This window comes from Topomyia yanbarensis, chromosome 1 (assembly GCF_030247195.1).
Source record: "Topomyia yanbarensis strain Yona2022 chromosome 1, ASM3024719v1, whole genome shotgun sequence".
NCBI classification, from domain to species: domain Eukaryota; kingdom Metazoa; phylum Arthropoda; class Insecta; order Diptera; family Culicidae; genus Topomyia; species Topomyia yanbarensis.
In genome coordinates this window covers 26,571,931-26,587,768 of record NC_080670.1, presented here as the reverse complement: position 1 = coordinate 26,587,768, position 15,838 = coordinate 26,571,931, and the positions used below count along the sequence as shown (strand labels likewise).

Sequence of the window (15,838 nt, the reverse complement as noted above, 5' to 3'; positions counted from 1 at the left end):
TATCAACAACAAAAATAATAATTCAATCAGCGTAACTTAAAATTTCGTCCACGTTTCTGGATACCCAAGGTTTTTTGCCAATCGTGCTTGTGTTTATTGCATAAAAACTTCACAGCAACTTCGCTATAAAAATCATATCCATTATTGTTACACAACGTGAAGTATCAACATACTCATGGAGACGCGTGGTGCATTCGGAACATTGATTTTAGTATGAATGAAATCTATTCGCGTCTTCTAATTTGTACGCTTCCTGTGTGAAAAATCTATAAATTCATTCTTTTTATTTAATTTGAATTTGTAACTGAACTGATCACGATAACCTGCTTACAGTACATACAGTAATTTGAGTTAATGTATTAATGAAGTCTTTTCTAAAACATTTTACATCAAAAGTTTCTTCATTGATAGTAATGTTAGTGCTTTACCACCGGGCAGAATTTGACCATTTATTTCGACGACATTTTTAACCAATTCTTACTCCTTAGTTTAACCAGAGCCGTAGCGTGATTTTCTGGTGTCCTTGGCGGAGTCTCAGTTATGCGCCCCTTTGGTGTTTACTTTGACTTTCTTTTTCAGTTCGACCATCAAATAATAATTTGTGTACATGGAAATGGCACATCTACTCCTACTTAATTCATGTCCAACTGTCGTTTTTTCATGTCAATTCCAGCCACAAATCTTTCATTGTACATTTATGAAATCAGTTGACGCTAAGTGTTAAGGCGATGGAGGGAGCATCTATTCAGAAGACTGTAAATTAGGGTGCCAATGCCATGTATGGGAAACAGGAGATCATCGAATTTAATAACCAAACGCACCTCAACAGCATTAGCACCTCGAAAAAAGTTTCTTTGCAAAAGTTTAGTTCAATCGGACACGATTAAGGGGTTGTTCAAAACGGCCACAGTGCAAAAATTTTCGCCCGTGAAAAAATACAAAAGAACCCATAGAATATTCAAACATTGATATCGCATTTTTTATGCTAAATGGCTTAGGATTGAACAAAATGTCGAGATCTACCGGTTCCATGATTTTTTTTTTTAAGATAGCCTTTACGGAGCATGGAAAATTCTGGATTTGAGTATATACTAGGGCTTGAAAAGGCTGCTTTTAATTTATTTTCTTTGCCAAATTGCTTAGAAATGCATGAAACAACGGATCTTGTATCCTCTCATAAAAAATTGTTTTGACCAAGTTACCTCTCTGGTTCTTTTAATTTTTGTACTGAAATTTTCAAATAAAAATAAAAAAAAATATTTTTTTTCCGAATTGACACCAGATTTTGACATTGAATTGATTTTTAAAACATCTGGCAACCAAAAAAAAAACTGCCTTTCTAAACTCAAGTCCCATCTCAATCCAAGAATTTTCCTTGTATCACAAAGATATTTTTTAACATTACGCCAGACCTCGACGCTTGATGACATTGTTTTCCAATTGTGCTCAATTTTTGCATGGCAACTTTTTTCGAGGTACCAATACTTTTGAGGCGTGTCCGATTTGAAATTTCAGGAAGGCCATAAATATTGGCACTCCACCGTATATCAAGCATACTGAGAACTTTGAATTGATTGGTAGAATATTGATTATGGTGCATCACGGCATTCCGCTTATTTTCCAGACAGCATCCACTCATCTTTTTGCATAGATTAAAAGAAACAAAAATGCTTTTATGATCTATTGCTGATTGAATTTTTCACATATTCTTGGTTACAGTTATTAATAAAATGCATCCAGCCATATATCGTGTGAATATAGATGCCCACTTAATTCCTTTACTATAAAATTCAGATTTGACGTTCTAATTATATCCCTAATGATTTCTGTCTCTTTCTTCCTATTCTTCAATTTTCATCCGCGCATAAATAAACTCTCCCGAATTAACCCAAATGATCCTAAAATGGATTTCGAGCTTCTATTTGAAATCAAACACATTGAACTGGATCCGTCCGTATCCGATCTTCGCCCGCGAAGTAGTCTAATATTCCGCAAGACGCAGAAATATTCAGCTGTGCCATATATCTCAAAAGTACGCCTATATAAGTTCAGAATTGTGATATTTTGTCTAAAGCAAACAAGTGACGTTATTGGCGACAAGATTTTCATGAAGAACTAACGCGTTTACATGCCCGCTCACAAAGTTGAGATCGATGGTGTAGTTATCGATTCGAACGTGGCATGCGTAGCTTTACTGAAGAACGGGATTTTCAGCACTTGGTCTTAGACAATTCAGAAGAAACAAAGTGTTTCCAACGCTTCCAGGAACACCAAAAATTCCATGTGAAATTTCAACCAGAGATTCAACTTAGTGTAGGTTTGGTTGGACCTAGGTTGGTACCCGGAAACTTTGTGATATTGCAGAATGCCTCCCGGCATCGAGGAGACTTCGATGGGTTTATCTTCTCGATGGTAATTGATCTGGCTTACTCTACGATCTTTGCTACAGCTTTATAAAGGCGACCTGATTTACTGCTCATGACCACATTTCAGTTCCCCTTGTTCCTATGAAACTGAAAACGAGCGGAAAAAGTTTGCAATAATTTTCATTATTTTAGTTAAAATTTGAAGTCTTTGTCTAGTAGTATTCTAACACCTTTGGTTTTGTCTCAATTATGCGCCTTTTTGCTGTCTGCTTAGGTTTTCTTTTTCAGCTTTCTTTCAAACAATAATTTTGTGTGTATCTGGGAATGATACTCCTATCCTGACTTATTTTATGACTTAACCTCACTTATTTTATAAAGCAGATCAAGATATTAGCGCCCCCCCCCCCAAACTGGCCAACCGCACGCTACGGCTCTGAGTGTAACATGACAAATCGCAGGGACACCATAAAGCCTATTCTTGAACGGAGCTCCGTCTTGCTACTGAGACTATGACCAATCAAGTTTGATCAAAACATTGGATTTTATCGATACTTTTTGGTTTCTGCTGATTCCATCTCGGGAAAGTATTTAAAGGGACTTAAGTACATCGAGAGCCTCACTGCACTCTTATAAAAAATGAAAATTACATTTGACGTAAACAACATAGCGACGTATTTTTCTGTCTGATAATAGGATTTTACATGTTCTGATATGTAAAATTAAATATTGTGACTTATTTGATTTAAAACGCAGACTGAATGAACTAGTTAAAGCCGAACAACTCACATCTTTACATGTAAGTGAATGCAAATTTATGTGACTTGGGACGCTCCTTTTATGTGCATCTGGCAAGACGTAAAGTTACAAGATTTTCTACTTTCTCTTTCAAGTACAGTCGTGATTCGCTAGTTGGACATTTTTTTAACTGGACCGCTTTTTAGTTGAACCTTCGCTAGTTGGACCATTGTCCAACTAAAAAGAATCAGAATGTCAAAATCTTATGTCAAATTTACTTTGACAATCAATCTGACAATTATTAGAGATGTGAATATATGCAATTGCACTACTAACGTCTCCTTAGGAGAGTTTTTGACATCTGTCAGTCGGTCCAACTAACGAATCAAATTCGTTAGTTGGACAGAGGTGTGACCCAACCAGCGGATCACGACTGTACTACGCAAGGGTCTGCCCCAAAGGGATGAAGAGCGTGTCCGGATAAGAATAAGAAGAGTGGCAGATTTGACAAGCGCAAAAAAGATTCAAGATAATCTGCATAAGGTGCATGCATGTGTGTATAATATAATAATTGGTAACAAACGCCTTGAGAACCTCAAAAAGGCTGAAAGCACTAGTTTCTATATTCAAAACATTGTTTTAATTAATTTCGATTTCAACAACTTCTTTTTTCTCGAAGTAAAGCAGTATTTACGCAATATAGGTGTTGCCAATGGTAAAATCAAAACTCTCACTTTACGTATGCCTATACCTTATCTGGTATCATCTTGGGTTTTCACGTCATTTGCAGTTTGACAAGACCAAAATTTGACAAGACCATAATTTGATGTTGGAACGGTCTATTCCTGAGAATCAACATAGGAAGGGCAATCCCTCGGTACTACGGCGTCACTATAACACTTCCCTCTAATTTTGACATGTCAAAAGACAAAGAGTTTTACTATACCATATGGTCTGTATTAAGTCAGACCGGACATTGTATTGATTTTGAAAAAAACGAGTTAAATGTTTGAATCGCAGCATCCTTTACGTTATAATTCAAAATTATTTTGTTTCATAATTCTTGCTTATTATAACATATTTCATCATAATCTGATAAAAGTCGAATTGGGATCATCCATAAATGACGTAGCATTATATGGGGGAGGGGGGAGTTTAGTATTTTGTGATGATGTGTGACGACAGGGGGGTAAGAGGTCATGTCATGCTACGTAGCTGTATTAAAGGAGAATAACTAACATCGTTTTTATTTTTTTTTAAATTTTACGGGGACAAGGGGGGGGGAGAATTACCGTCAAGCTACGTAATTACCAGGGGTGGTATGTAGAGGTTTGTGACCAAATGCTACGATGGGGGGGGGGGGTGTTAAAAATCGCTCAAAAAATGCTACGTCATTTATGGATCGTCTCAATGTAGCTGAAGAAATTCTTTATCCAGTGCGATCATTATCTCATTTCAGTGGCGGATTCAGGGGGAGGGTCTTGGGGGTCTATAACAATTTTTTAACTTGTTGAGAAAATTTAAAATAGTTTCTATCTTAATTAGTTCTAAGCTCAAAATCATTCCAAACCAGATTCGACCAGCGAAACTGGTATTAATTATGTGAGATTATTACATATTACGTATTGTAAATCGGACATACACTACAAGCGTAAAAATCGAAAATAGATGCTTCAGCATAAGAATCGCTTAAAAAATGTTTAGCCGTAAAACTCGGCAAGGATGAACTTCCAGTTTTTTATCCGACTCTTACAAAAGAAAGTCCCAGTGCGATTTTTATGCTTGAAGTTTATATTCGATTTTTATATTCTAATATACTTGAAACGGGTTTTACGAAGCGTGTTCTATCCTTGTGACTTTTATTTTCGGTCGCTCAATTATCTGTCAGTGTGATTCCAATCAAGCACGCGACCCGTCAAAGACCATCGTTCGAGAAGGGTTCAAAGGTTTTTCTTGTATTAAGTGCTTTTAACAGGTTTCGTTCTCGATTGGAATGACACTCACAGATAAATGGTAAACAAACGATTGAAATGGCGAGTCTTTATTCAAACATACGGAGTCTCTAATTTTAACGTTTGACCGTAAACTTTTTGAGGTTAGCCCAAATAATCTTCATTCGTATTAGAAAATAATTGAAAATACTTGGGATCTAAAAAGAAACAACTTGTAAAAGTACTAGAGAATTAACTTAGTCAGCATCATTAAACAAATTTCATCAAACAAATAAGAAGACCGATTGTTACATGTAGAAAGATGAACTCTTTCGATGCTTGCTTCAAAAGCATTATTTTATTTAATTAATGAACCAATTCGTCAAATTTTATTTTCAAAGAACATACTAAACAAGTCAGTGGTTCGGAACATTTCACTGGCGTAGGGTTAGTAAAAATCACGGAGAGTTCGACAATAAAATTGTTTTACTTGATTACCGAACGGTTTGCGGTTCAAAATCCCCGTAAATCTTTACTGTGGGAAGTAACACAAACTACGCGTGCAGTTCTAAAAAGCAAGTTCTAAGCTAAACGATACGATACTTACTGATACTGTACCCTACTGTGCGCCTATCATACCTAACGATCGACCGGTGGAAAACCGTATGATCAAGCTACCGGCTAGTATACTATATAGTTATTGTTACAGCGGTAAATATTGTCACTTACCCGCACATACTGACATTTCTGTGATAACAATCACACTCTATAATGCAGGTGACATGACACATTTACTGTAGGGTGGTTACAGAGATTAGGTGGTGCAACGAAAATGCCAGTTCACTTTACCCATCTGCTCGTTGTGCCAATGGCTACACTGATAAAAAATATCACACTATAAAACCAAAGAAAATTTAACATCAACTTCAAGTGCACTTGCAAGTTGAAAAGCAAATCAAATGATTTCCCTTCGAATTTCACATGAAAATCTATTAAAACGCAGTTCATGTGCTATTTCAAATTATATTCATACTACTTTCACGTGAATACGATATGTTTTACCATTGAATTTTGGTTACCATGCTGTTATACCGCATTGTATGAACTTTGCACATAACATATGTAAAACAATTGATTTCGCCGATTCTTCTACCCATTACATCTATGGGTAAAACTAATCGATATTCACGTGTAATCCATTTGGAAATCTTAGTCAATGGTATTTCTTATGTTATTTATGTGATTTTCTCATAATCTTCGGAAGAATTCCACTTAAAAATAACATTGTCCACACTCTACTCGATATTCAAATGGCAAACGTCTTCTTTTCAAGTGTTTTACAATTGAATCAATTCAAGTGTTTTCCACATGATGTTAACGTGTCTAGTTTTTTGAGTGTACAGCTCCAAAAGCGTAACTCTGGTTGATGGAATCAGCTGAAGTAATACTGTTAGACACAACACACCACCATACCTAGATTGTAATCTGTTTAGCATTGTTTAGTTTGATGAACACACTTTTTAAAACACTATTCCATACGCATTTAAACTATAAAAAGGAATCATGTTCTAGTAAAAATATGAATGATAGTACAAGTTTAAGTTCGTATTTCTTTTTCTAGAGAATTTCTTTGCGTATGAATAACAGAAAAACAATAAAAATATACGCTAATTCCCAAAATAAGAATCAAATCAATGTGAGACATGTTTTAGGCACACCGGTAAAAATACCGACATCTGTTCAAAACGTGCTCCTATAGCAAAGATTACCTGACAAACTATGTTCGCGGAATTCAGGTAGCAAAACGTGACTAGCTTTGGTCAGATTGTCGTGAAAACGTGAACTATCGATCTAGTATGCCGGGTGTTGCTTGAAATATTTATTAGGTATAGATTCAGATGTGTTTCTGTGAACTCCAACACTTTTCCAATGCTTGGAACGGCTTTGTTCGAGCAACCTACCGTAACACATATTTTAAACATTTATCAAAGTATGAATAGTAGCTTTGATTTACGTGCAAAAGTTCCATGGTATTGGATGAGACAGACCGCATCTTGTCTGTAACAAGAACGAATACATTTTATGATGATTGTTAAATCTATCTTCATCGTCATGACAAACGAAATTATGGCCATTTATAGACTCAAAACAAGCCGCATCGTGTCGTCTTAAATTATCCTAATAAGATGAACCAGTTTGTAGCCAAGGCTTTCACAGTTCTCTAGTACTAATGCTCTTATCGGAATTAAACCATACTCGCAACGCTGTTTGGTGGGTAAAAAGATTTTAACACTTACTGGTTGATTGTTTCTTGCTTAAAACTTGATTATGAAAGCTTGAAGATCACTAATCGATTACCCCATTAGCAGGTGCCAATCGAAGTTGCGCTAAAACATATAGAAATAGAAACATTGTCGTTATTCATCAACAGTCCTAAACGATGGTATGATGTTCGGTCCAGTTGTAGCCGAGCTGATTGAGGTTAGAGTAAGCTGTACCTACTACTACGTACACAATAAGAATGGATGGAAATAAATTGCAGTTTGTCAAGTCTGCTGCCACCGCGCGCATCGATGTCACGTACAATAGACAATTTAGGAAATTAAATTATGTCCACTGATTCAATTTACCAGCGACATATGGGAATGGTTCAGTGTTTTAGAATTAGAGAAGTTTAAATTTTAGCTGGAAGCAGAACTGGTTTTACGTAACCTGGATCTAGAACATAGGGTCATTAAATGGAGAATAATATTGCTTTTAATAACACAAATCAATAGAACCAAAATTTTCCAACTCTCGTAACTGTAGAATGGTTTTCAATTCGTTGTTTGACACAATCTGCGTTACATGATAGCGGTTTCGGCCAATTTTTTGACAGTTGTTCCAACCAATAATTATATTTTATATTTATTTATATTATATTTTGCATTTAACGAATAAAAGGTCGTTTCTTTAACGTCAACTTCATTATAAAAGAGCAAATACAGCACATAGCTCAATGACTCTATTGTAGGCACACTGTGGTTCGAACGCTTAGTTCTGCAAGTCTGTACCGAGAACATATTTATAATTGTTATCTTAATTACCGTCTCACACAGAGTTGGAATTGTCAACAATAACATGATAACCACGTAGTTCTCTAGTCCATATACAGAACTTCGTTGTCATAGCCGTCTTGATAGATGTACAGCAACTGTAGCAGCAACTTATACATATACCGAAATGAGTTACAGTATTCAATTGAAACAATAAAAAAATTTATGCACAGAACATGATTTTGCGAACATCCCGAAAATTAGGCCTCAAGTTGTCTCTTTATAAAAAAGTTTGTCCTGGATTGTCTTCAAGAGATACGACAGAAGCAACAAACCCATAAATCACCACCCAAGAAGCACATGAGATTTTGTGCGTTTTAATTGATGTTTGCATGGTGTTGTTTTGGCGAAAATGCGTAGTGTTAATTATAACATGTGTTACTATGCGTGTTACTAAATCTATTCCGCACTGGCCAGTAACAACCAATGGCAGATTCCCAACATTTCTGTGCAGAAACGATTGTCACTAGTATGCAGGCTAGAGTGGTAATAAAAAGTTTTGCGTGCGATTATCTCCCAACTGGATTCTGAAAATATACGCAAAAACAGAAATTTTGAGCTGTTTCTTTCATTGAAATTTCAACCGGTGCCGAGGCCAATGAGATCCACCATTTTAAAGCCGTCATTTTGAATTTTCCAAAAAAAATCATATTCTAATTATCGATAAATAACACATAGAAGATGTCTTTTCATTTTTTTCGGAAAAAATCTCAAATATTGCTTGATTTTCCGCCAAATCCTGGAGAAGGTCCCCTTAATTCAATGAAACTTTGAAAATTGCAATATTTTCAAGTGATGAGAGTATATTTTCAGCAGTAGCGACTCGTGATGTATAGAAAATATATTCATTCAAAAATCCATGCTATTCATTCAATTGAATAATCACTAATTATATAGGTAAATGTTTTCAAATGTTGGTAAAATAATAATTACCATTGCTTACATTTTGCCAGGGCCTACCCTGAAGCGTTTGATTCATCGTTTAACGTTCGCTTCGTGCAATAATCGAAGACGAATGAAAATATGCAGGAATGAACGGGCAGTTAGTTCGTTTGACGTTTTCGGTAGCGTCACTGAATATTGAAAATGAATGCGGCTGAATATGATCAATTTTCATTCAATGATTTTGAATATTTGTATCTCTGCTTACAGGCAATTACCAAAAATCAATAGCAATACAATTCGTCCGCAGCTTGGCTAGTTTTTGCTGTGTATCTATAGCGGAACGATTTTTAGCTTCTGCTCTGGGTGAGATGAGAAGGTAGACTAACCTTAATCAGTATTCATATTCATAGCATGTTAAGGTAATTTCTCCCCTAAAAATACATTGTGTTGAGAAAGAACGTTGACTATAAGCTTCACCAAAGATGCTTGTGATTTCTATAAAAACCCAATTGAAATAAAGAAATCAATCCAGTTGAATTCAGCCACCAGTTCCAGTGGTCGATTACCCGCCACACTCGCAGTTGTATGTACGATTGCTCCGTTCTGTGTCTTTATTATTGCGATTTCCTCCGTAGACAACTTTATGAGCACGAATTCTCCACCGGTTACACTTTACCTGTCAACATCACCAGATGCTTAATCTCGCTAAAGGTTTAACGGGTAGGAAGGCCTTTGAAATCGATCACTGCTGTGTTAAGGACATGCGGAACTAGGCAATCCATGAGACATTCCTGATCAGCTGATTATTTCTTGTTTACTTATTCTGACGTTACTCCGAGGGGTGCGACGTCCGACAATATCGTTGATTCGATCCAACATCAAACGAATCGGACTAACAAAGTTGTTTGTCGGACGAGTTTGTCTGTTCGCAGGAGTACACTTGTCGACAGAACCCACCGTTGAATTGTCAAACAAACGTCTAATGGATTGCCTAATAGAGTGACAAGATGGCAGCTAAAATGGCTGCCGTCGTTTCTGCTGCTTCTTTTTACTTCATCGTCAACATCAAAACATTGCATTGGCGCGCAAAACAAAATTGTTTTTAACTTAAATCTTGAGCGTTTTTTCAAAACGTCATATCTGCAATGAGTTACTCGCTTTGTTTACTTTCTCTTTCGATTTTTACGGCGTCACTATAACACTTTTCACTTATTTTACAGTACAGATCGAAAGACGGTGGTTTTAACTAGCATATTATGCAAAGAGTTGAGGGATAAATGTTAAAGTAACCGAATTATTAACAGAAGAGAAAGTAAACAAAGAGAGTAACTCATTGCAGATATGACGTTTTGAAAAAACGCTCAAGAAATGTCTTATCTCAGATTGTTTAGAAATTGTATCACTGTATGTGCTTATGTTAGCACATGCAGATGAATAGATTCCCTTCACGGAATTTTGATTCGTTTGGGAAATTTGTACCTTTTTATTTTTCAAAACAAATGAAACACGCGGTACAAAAATCAGTCAGCTGATTGCTGAACGATACCCTTGTGTGCGTGCCATCTCCTATCGGTATAGTACGTTCTAGTCGCACACAGATGCTGAACGTAACCCGAACATACCCGAAGATAACCGAACGTTTGTTGTGATTTTGGCATCGCTTCACCTTAATGTTCCACAGTCACAGGAATATTGTTCCTTAAATTCGTTCATTTTGATAGAATCGCTAACTAACATAATAGGAATGTGATCAACACAAAAAACAGCATGAAATCAAATAAGGTTTAATTTGAACATTACTCGAATCAAGATTTACATAAGAAGGTACAGGGAAGACCTGTCAGTAATGCCAGCCTTGGGGTCCGACGCGGCTCTCGGACGTCCTTGCTAGTATGCTTTATAAGAATATGTTTAGCTGAAATTTAAACATTCAAAGTTACCTCTGAATATTATATTCGCTTGATTGCGAAGTAGAAATTGATTAATTTGGAAAGCTCGCTTCAAGATATTTTGACTGTTTTCGACAACTTACATATAGTAGGATACAGTCCAAAACCATAATAAATCTTTTACAACAAATCGTACATATACAAAGATAAAAAAATTCACATATTACTTAAGTCTAAATAACTATGAAACAGTGCGCCGAGATTATATATCACCGTCTATTACGTAAATTTTAGATGCTTCGCGGTTGAAATAAAGACAACGGATCAACAAAAAGGCGGTGAAATAAACTTTGAACAAAAAAGTTTATAGTTTTTGCATATAATTAACAGGTTTATCATCGAAAGTCCCCGCGCCGTGTTTTAAGCAAATTAGCTCATTATCTGATGTTGACGCTTGATCTTTTAATCGGATGTATCGCTTCCGTAAATATGTCAAAAGGATGTAATTTATCGTATCTATAACTGAAAGATTGAAAGTTTTGAAGTGTGAATCCCCAATGATATGAACGTTCACGGAATAGAAGAATGAACTCTGCATAAATTGGGTGCGCGACGTTGGGCATAAAGACGTTAGGCATCCATACGATAGGCATAACGTGCGTTAGGCATAATGGACGATTGGCGTAATGTACGTTAGACATCATGGACGCTAGGCACCATTTACCAAAGGTTTACAAAATAATCGCATATTTTTTTATTGTAAAGATTTTAACCTTAGGCTTTTTTAATTCGTTTATTTGGCACGGCTCAAGGCGTTAGCTTCACGGAGCCGTGGGTGTTTTATATATTTACATGATGTAAACAATAAAAATAATAATTAATGCTAAGATCGATCCCGCACGCGCGACTTGCCATTGCGCGCGGAGATCCGTTTTCGTGTCGGGGAAATCCTTGCATTCACGTCAACTATATCATGGGGGTCATTTGTATCTTTGTCGTCTTCGCACATGTCCGGGTCATCATCGAGGTTACTGCCTTGATGTTCGCGATCAGGTGTTGTTCCTAACTTCTTTGCCTTTCGGGTCACGACCGTGAACCCTCCGTCATTGCTAGTAGCTCCCTCGTTGCTCGAATTAGCTGTTGAGTTTGTGGTACTTGACGCGGCTTTCGCAGTTGTCATTAACCATAGGCTTGTGTTTGCGGTTAACTCTTATATGCGAAGTGTATTTTTCAATTTTTTCGTTTTGTTACAATGGGAGAGCTGGATGTCTAGCTTTATTTAATTTATATTTCGCTTCATTTACGTTAGCGAGTTTCCATTTTCACTTTGCCTCTGCTATTATACTAATACTAGATATTGATATCAATCCCAAGTAGCAATACTAGTTTTATAACACCATACAAGTGCACCTTAAGTTTTACGAAGGTCTTCAAGAGTGCCGTAAAACCTCAATTGTTACTAGGTATATATGCTCAATTCATCGGTTGTTTGTCGACTAGTTAACGTACGTCAATTTTCGGTCTGCATTTTTATTAGAAGAAGGATCTCTTCATGATTATACAGCAGTTTGTGCAGCCTTCTGCGTTATTAAGCATGAGCATATGCATGAGCATGATGTACGTACAATTCGTAGTGGCTACTCCGTGATTGATAAGAACAAAAATTTCAAAGAGAATCCACGAATGGGACCTAGGTGTAGCTATCCATTCTCAATGTGCACGTTTCGAACGTTCTATGCTTTGAAATGCCAATAACGGCGCTGGCCACGTCCTTACAGTCATCGGGGAAGGAAAGGAATGTTAGCGTAGCAAACGTTGTTATGGAGACCGTGTATACCTATGCATCTGCACGTTTGCCATGGGAAGGAGTTTTTGTTAATAAGATGGGGTAAAGAGTTACGCAAATCTGAATTCGCCTTGATAAGTGATACGACCTATGCAACTCTCAGAAATGTTATCATGTGTATATTGCTCTGTGCAGCCGGCTGCCGAGAATTTATGATAGATTTATCGTTTGTTGAATTAATTTGGCAATGCTCGGATTGTAATAAAGCAACTTCAGCGCCGGAAAGCCGACAGTCGGAAGTGTTGCTTAAGGTTAATTGAATCAAACGGTATGTGAACGATTTTGTTATTTCTTTTTTTCCGGCCAAAAACGACATTGCAACAAAAATACAATGCAATGAATGACACATCTCCATAATTTTACTGAACTCAATCGCTGTAGTTGGACTAGATATCATGTAAACAATGTAATGTAAACTAATCAAATACAACTAAAAACGTGAAAAATGTCTATTTCCTGTCACCTAAATACAATGATCACCAACGCTATACCTATTGGTATCGAACCAGAAGAGTACCAGTATCAACAAATCATTTAGATGACAAAGTCAAGGTATACATAAATAACCTTTATTCCAGGCGCGGCAGGCGGATTTATTTTTCGGCTAAAGCATGTCGCAGTTGGATGGAGTTGAAATGTATACAATTACAATTCAGCTACTTCCGCAATTATCGAGCAATTTAAGCCAATTAATCATGCCAATGCCAGTCATCATGAGCATCTCAGCAAAAATGCATTTTTTCGTTTATTTCGTTGTGGAATGTTAATAGGTAAATATTGTAGGTAATTTCTTCTGCTGTTACGTTTATGCGTCTTCTTGTTGTAGGTTTTGGAAGCTAAGGATTGGATGAGGTATTTCTTTAAATTGGGTCATTCAGCCATGTACTGTTTTTAGCTTTATCCAATGTTGCTGAAGTCGAATTCGAACTTTTTTTGCAATTGAATTGCAATTCTTAATTTTTTGCAATTGAACATGGGCAACACTGTGCATTAAATCACCACGATTTCTATTATTTTGCTTGATTAACTGTCAAACATACTAGCCCATGTGGCAGAAATCATTGTCAAGTACAACCGATAGCGTCACAGAAGGACCAGTGTAGATAAATTTCTTGATTCATTTGATAATCCAATTGAACCAAAATATCTAGAAAATGCGCCTTTGCCGTTTTCCGGCGAGTAAGTTATTGTTAGAAATATCTAAAACAATTTTTATAAACATTCCGATGGCTAGCAATTTAAAAAAAAATCGAATGATTCGACGACGTTGTATCATGAAAACAGGAGCTGTATTTATAAGCAACTGCTGAATCTGTACCTACATATGCAAACCTGGTGGAATGTACCTGAATGCCATGTCGACTGACTGACAACAATGCATATTGTCCGGTCGCTAAATTCCGCGGCAACTTGATAACAATTATGTGATGATTCGACTAATTGTGTGAGATCTATAGGCAAAGCGACTATACAACGATATCATTATACACGGCGGGAGGAAACTGTTCTACAAATATTCGAGAGACTTTTGCATAATGTTCCAGCTGGCATGGCGCACGTGCTGTCAACCGTACCCACAAGTTTCTGTTCGTGCAAGATCGAATAATTCAACCGTAACGGTCAGGGCTTCTGCCTAGACCGCTTAAATGCTTTATTTTGCAGATTTCAATACGAAACAGAGTCGTGTCAGCGATGCAAATCATAATTTACCACCCTGAGCTAAATCGAGTCTTAGGTGACTGTGTTGTGGTGACAACCATAATAAATCCGAGGGTCGCTTGTAATTATTGCATTGCATCTTAGGCGAAATCCACGCTTTCTCCCAAACTCTGATGACCGCGAAAAAACTAGTTTTGTTTGCTTGCAGATTTTTCTTTACACCAACCAGTCTGCAGCTGGCTATAACTGGACAGCATGAGTGGGACCATGTTTATGGAGGTTGAATGGAAACGACGAATGACGAATAAAGTGGTACTTAAATTTGCGAACTTCTATCGGATGTTTTGAACGCTTAGTGAATTCGTTAGTTGGCTCCAAGGTGGTGGCTCCATCAGCGAAAAAGGATTATAGTATGTAAATGTTTGGTTATGCGAACTGTAGATAACAATAGCCTCACATGGTTGGTAGCATTGAAATACGGCGAAAGGGTGCAAGATTTGTTAGAGGCTGGTTTCGACCGAGAAGAGTCTACTGCCACAAAATGGTTAGGCTTTAGGGACCTTTTCGCCCTGAACGGAAAATATATTTGAGAGCTGTAACATACGTAACTGGTAGTGTTATTGTTTTGTTACCGATCTATATGATGGTGCTTTGAAAAGTACCGGAAAATTTATCAGATTTCGAGTATCGATTAAACTGTGGCTGCAATGCTCCCCTGCGCCTTGCGCTTTAAAAGCTTCATTATGCAAGCTAAAAACAACTCTGAAGAGACTCGTCGCGAGTAAAATCGAATGACGGCAATGATGTCGAGCCGGTTGATGAGTTAGTGTTTTAGGTTAACAGGTGATGGTCTGTAACGGCACCAACAGAAGCATGCAAAAGTGCTTCATAGCAGCAATTCGTGCCCACTGTAGACTCTGAAACACTCTTCGGTTGGCGAGTTGATGACAACACTCGGGTGGCCGGTTGTGATGAGTCCAAGTTGTTATGTATAGAACATTTACTCTCGGTTACTTTTTACCCAGGGGTTTAAGGATATAAAAAATAAATAATAACATAAAGTATATATTAGTTATGGAATTTGCGTTTCGACTTCGTCTCATCAGAATCTGACACTAATTTAGTGACAGGACTAACCCATCAAGTAACAATTGAAGCTTTATAGTACGCTACAAGTGCAATCTTTAGTTTTATGAGATGCTATAAAACTATCATAAAACCTCAATTGTTATTAGGGAAGCTAGCCCAGGATTTCGTGCTCTTCACGCGCAGAGATGGTTTTAAACAAATTTCTCCTTTATGGAGAAAACATAGTTTTTACCAAAATTGTTCTCCACTAAGGAGAAATATAGCATAGAACATAAAGTCGTCTGTTAGTCAGTTGATCCAGGATGAATATCATTTTTTAAATAACGAAATTTTGATCTCAGTC

General features: G+C 36.9%; 1 protein-coding gene across 3 annotated transcripts in view; it reads left to right on the top strand.

Annotated features, from left to right (window-relative positions):
- Window positions 1-15,838, top strand: part of LOC131677143 (tetracycline resistance protein, class A-like) — a 34,875-nt gene that overhangs the window by 820 nt on the left and 18,217 nt on the right. The gene's annotated exons all lie outside the window — the stretch shown is intronic.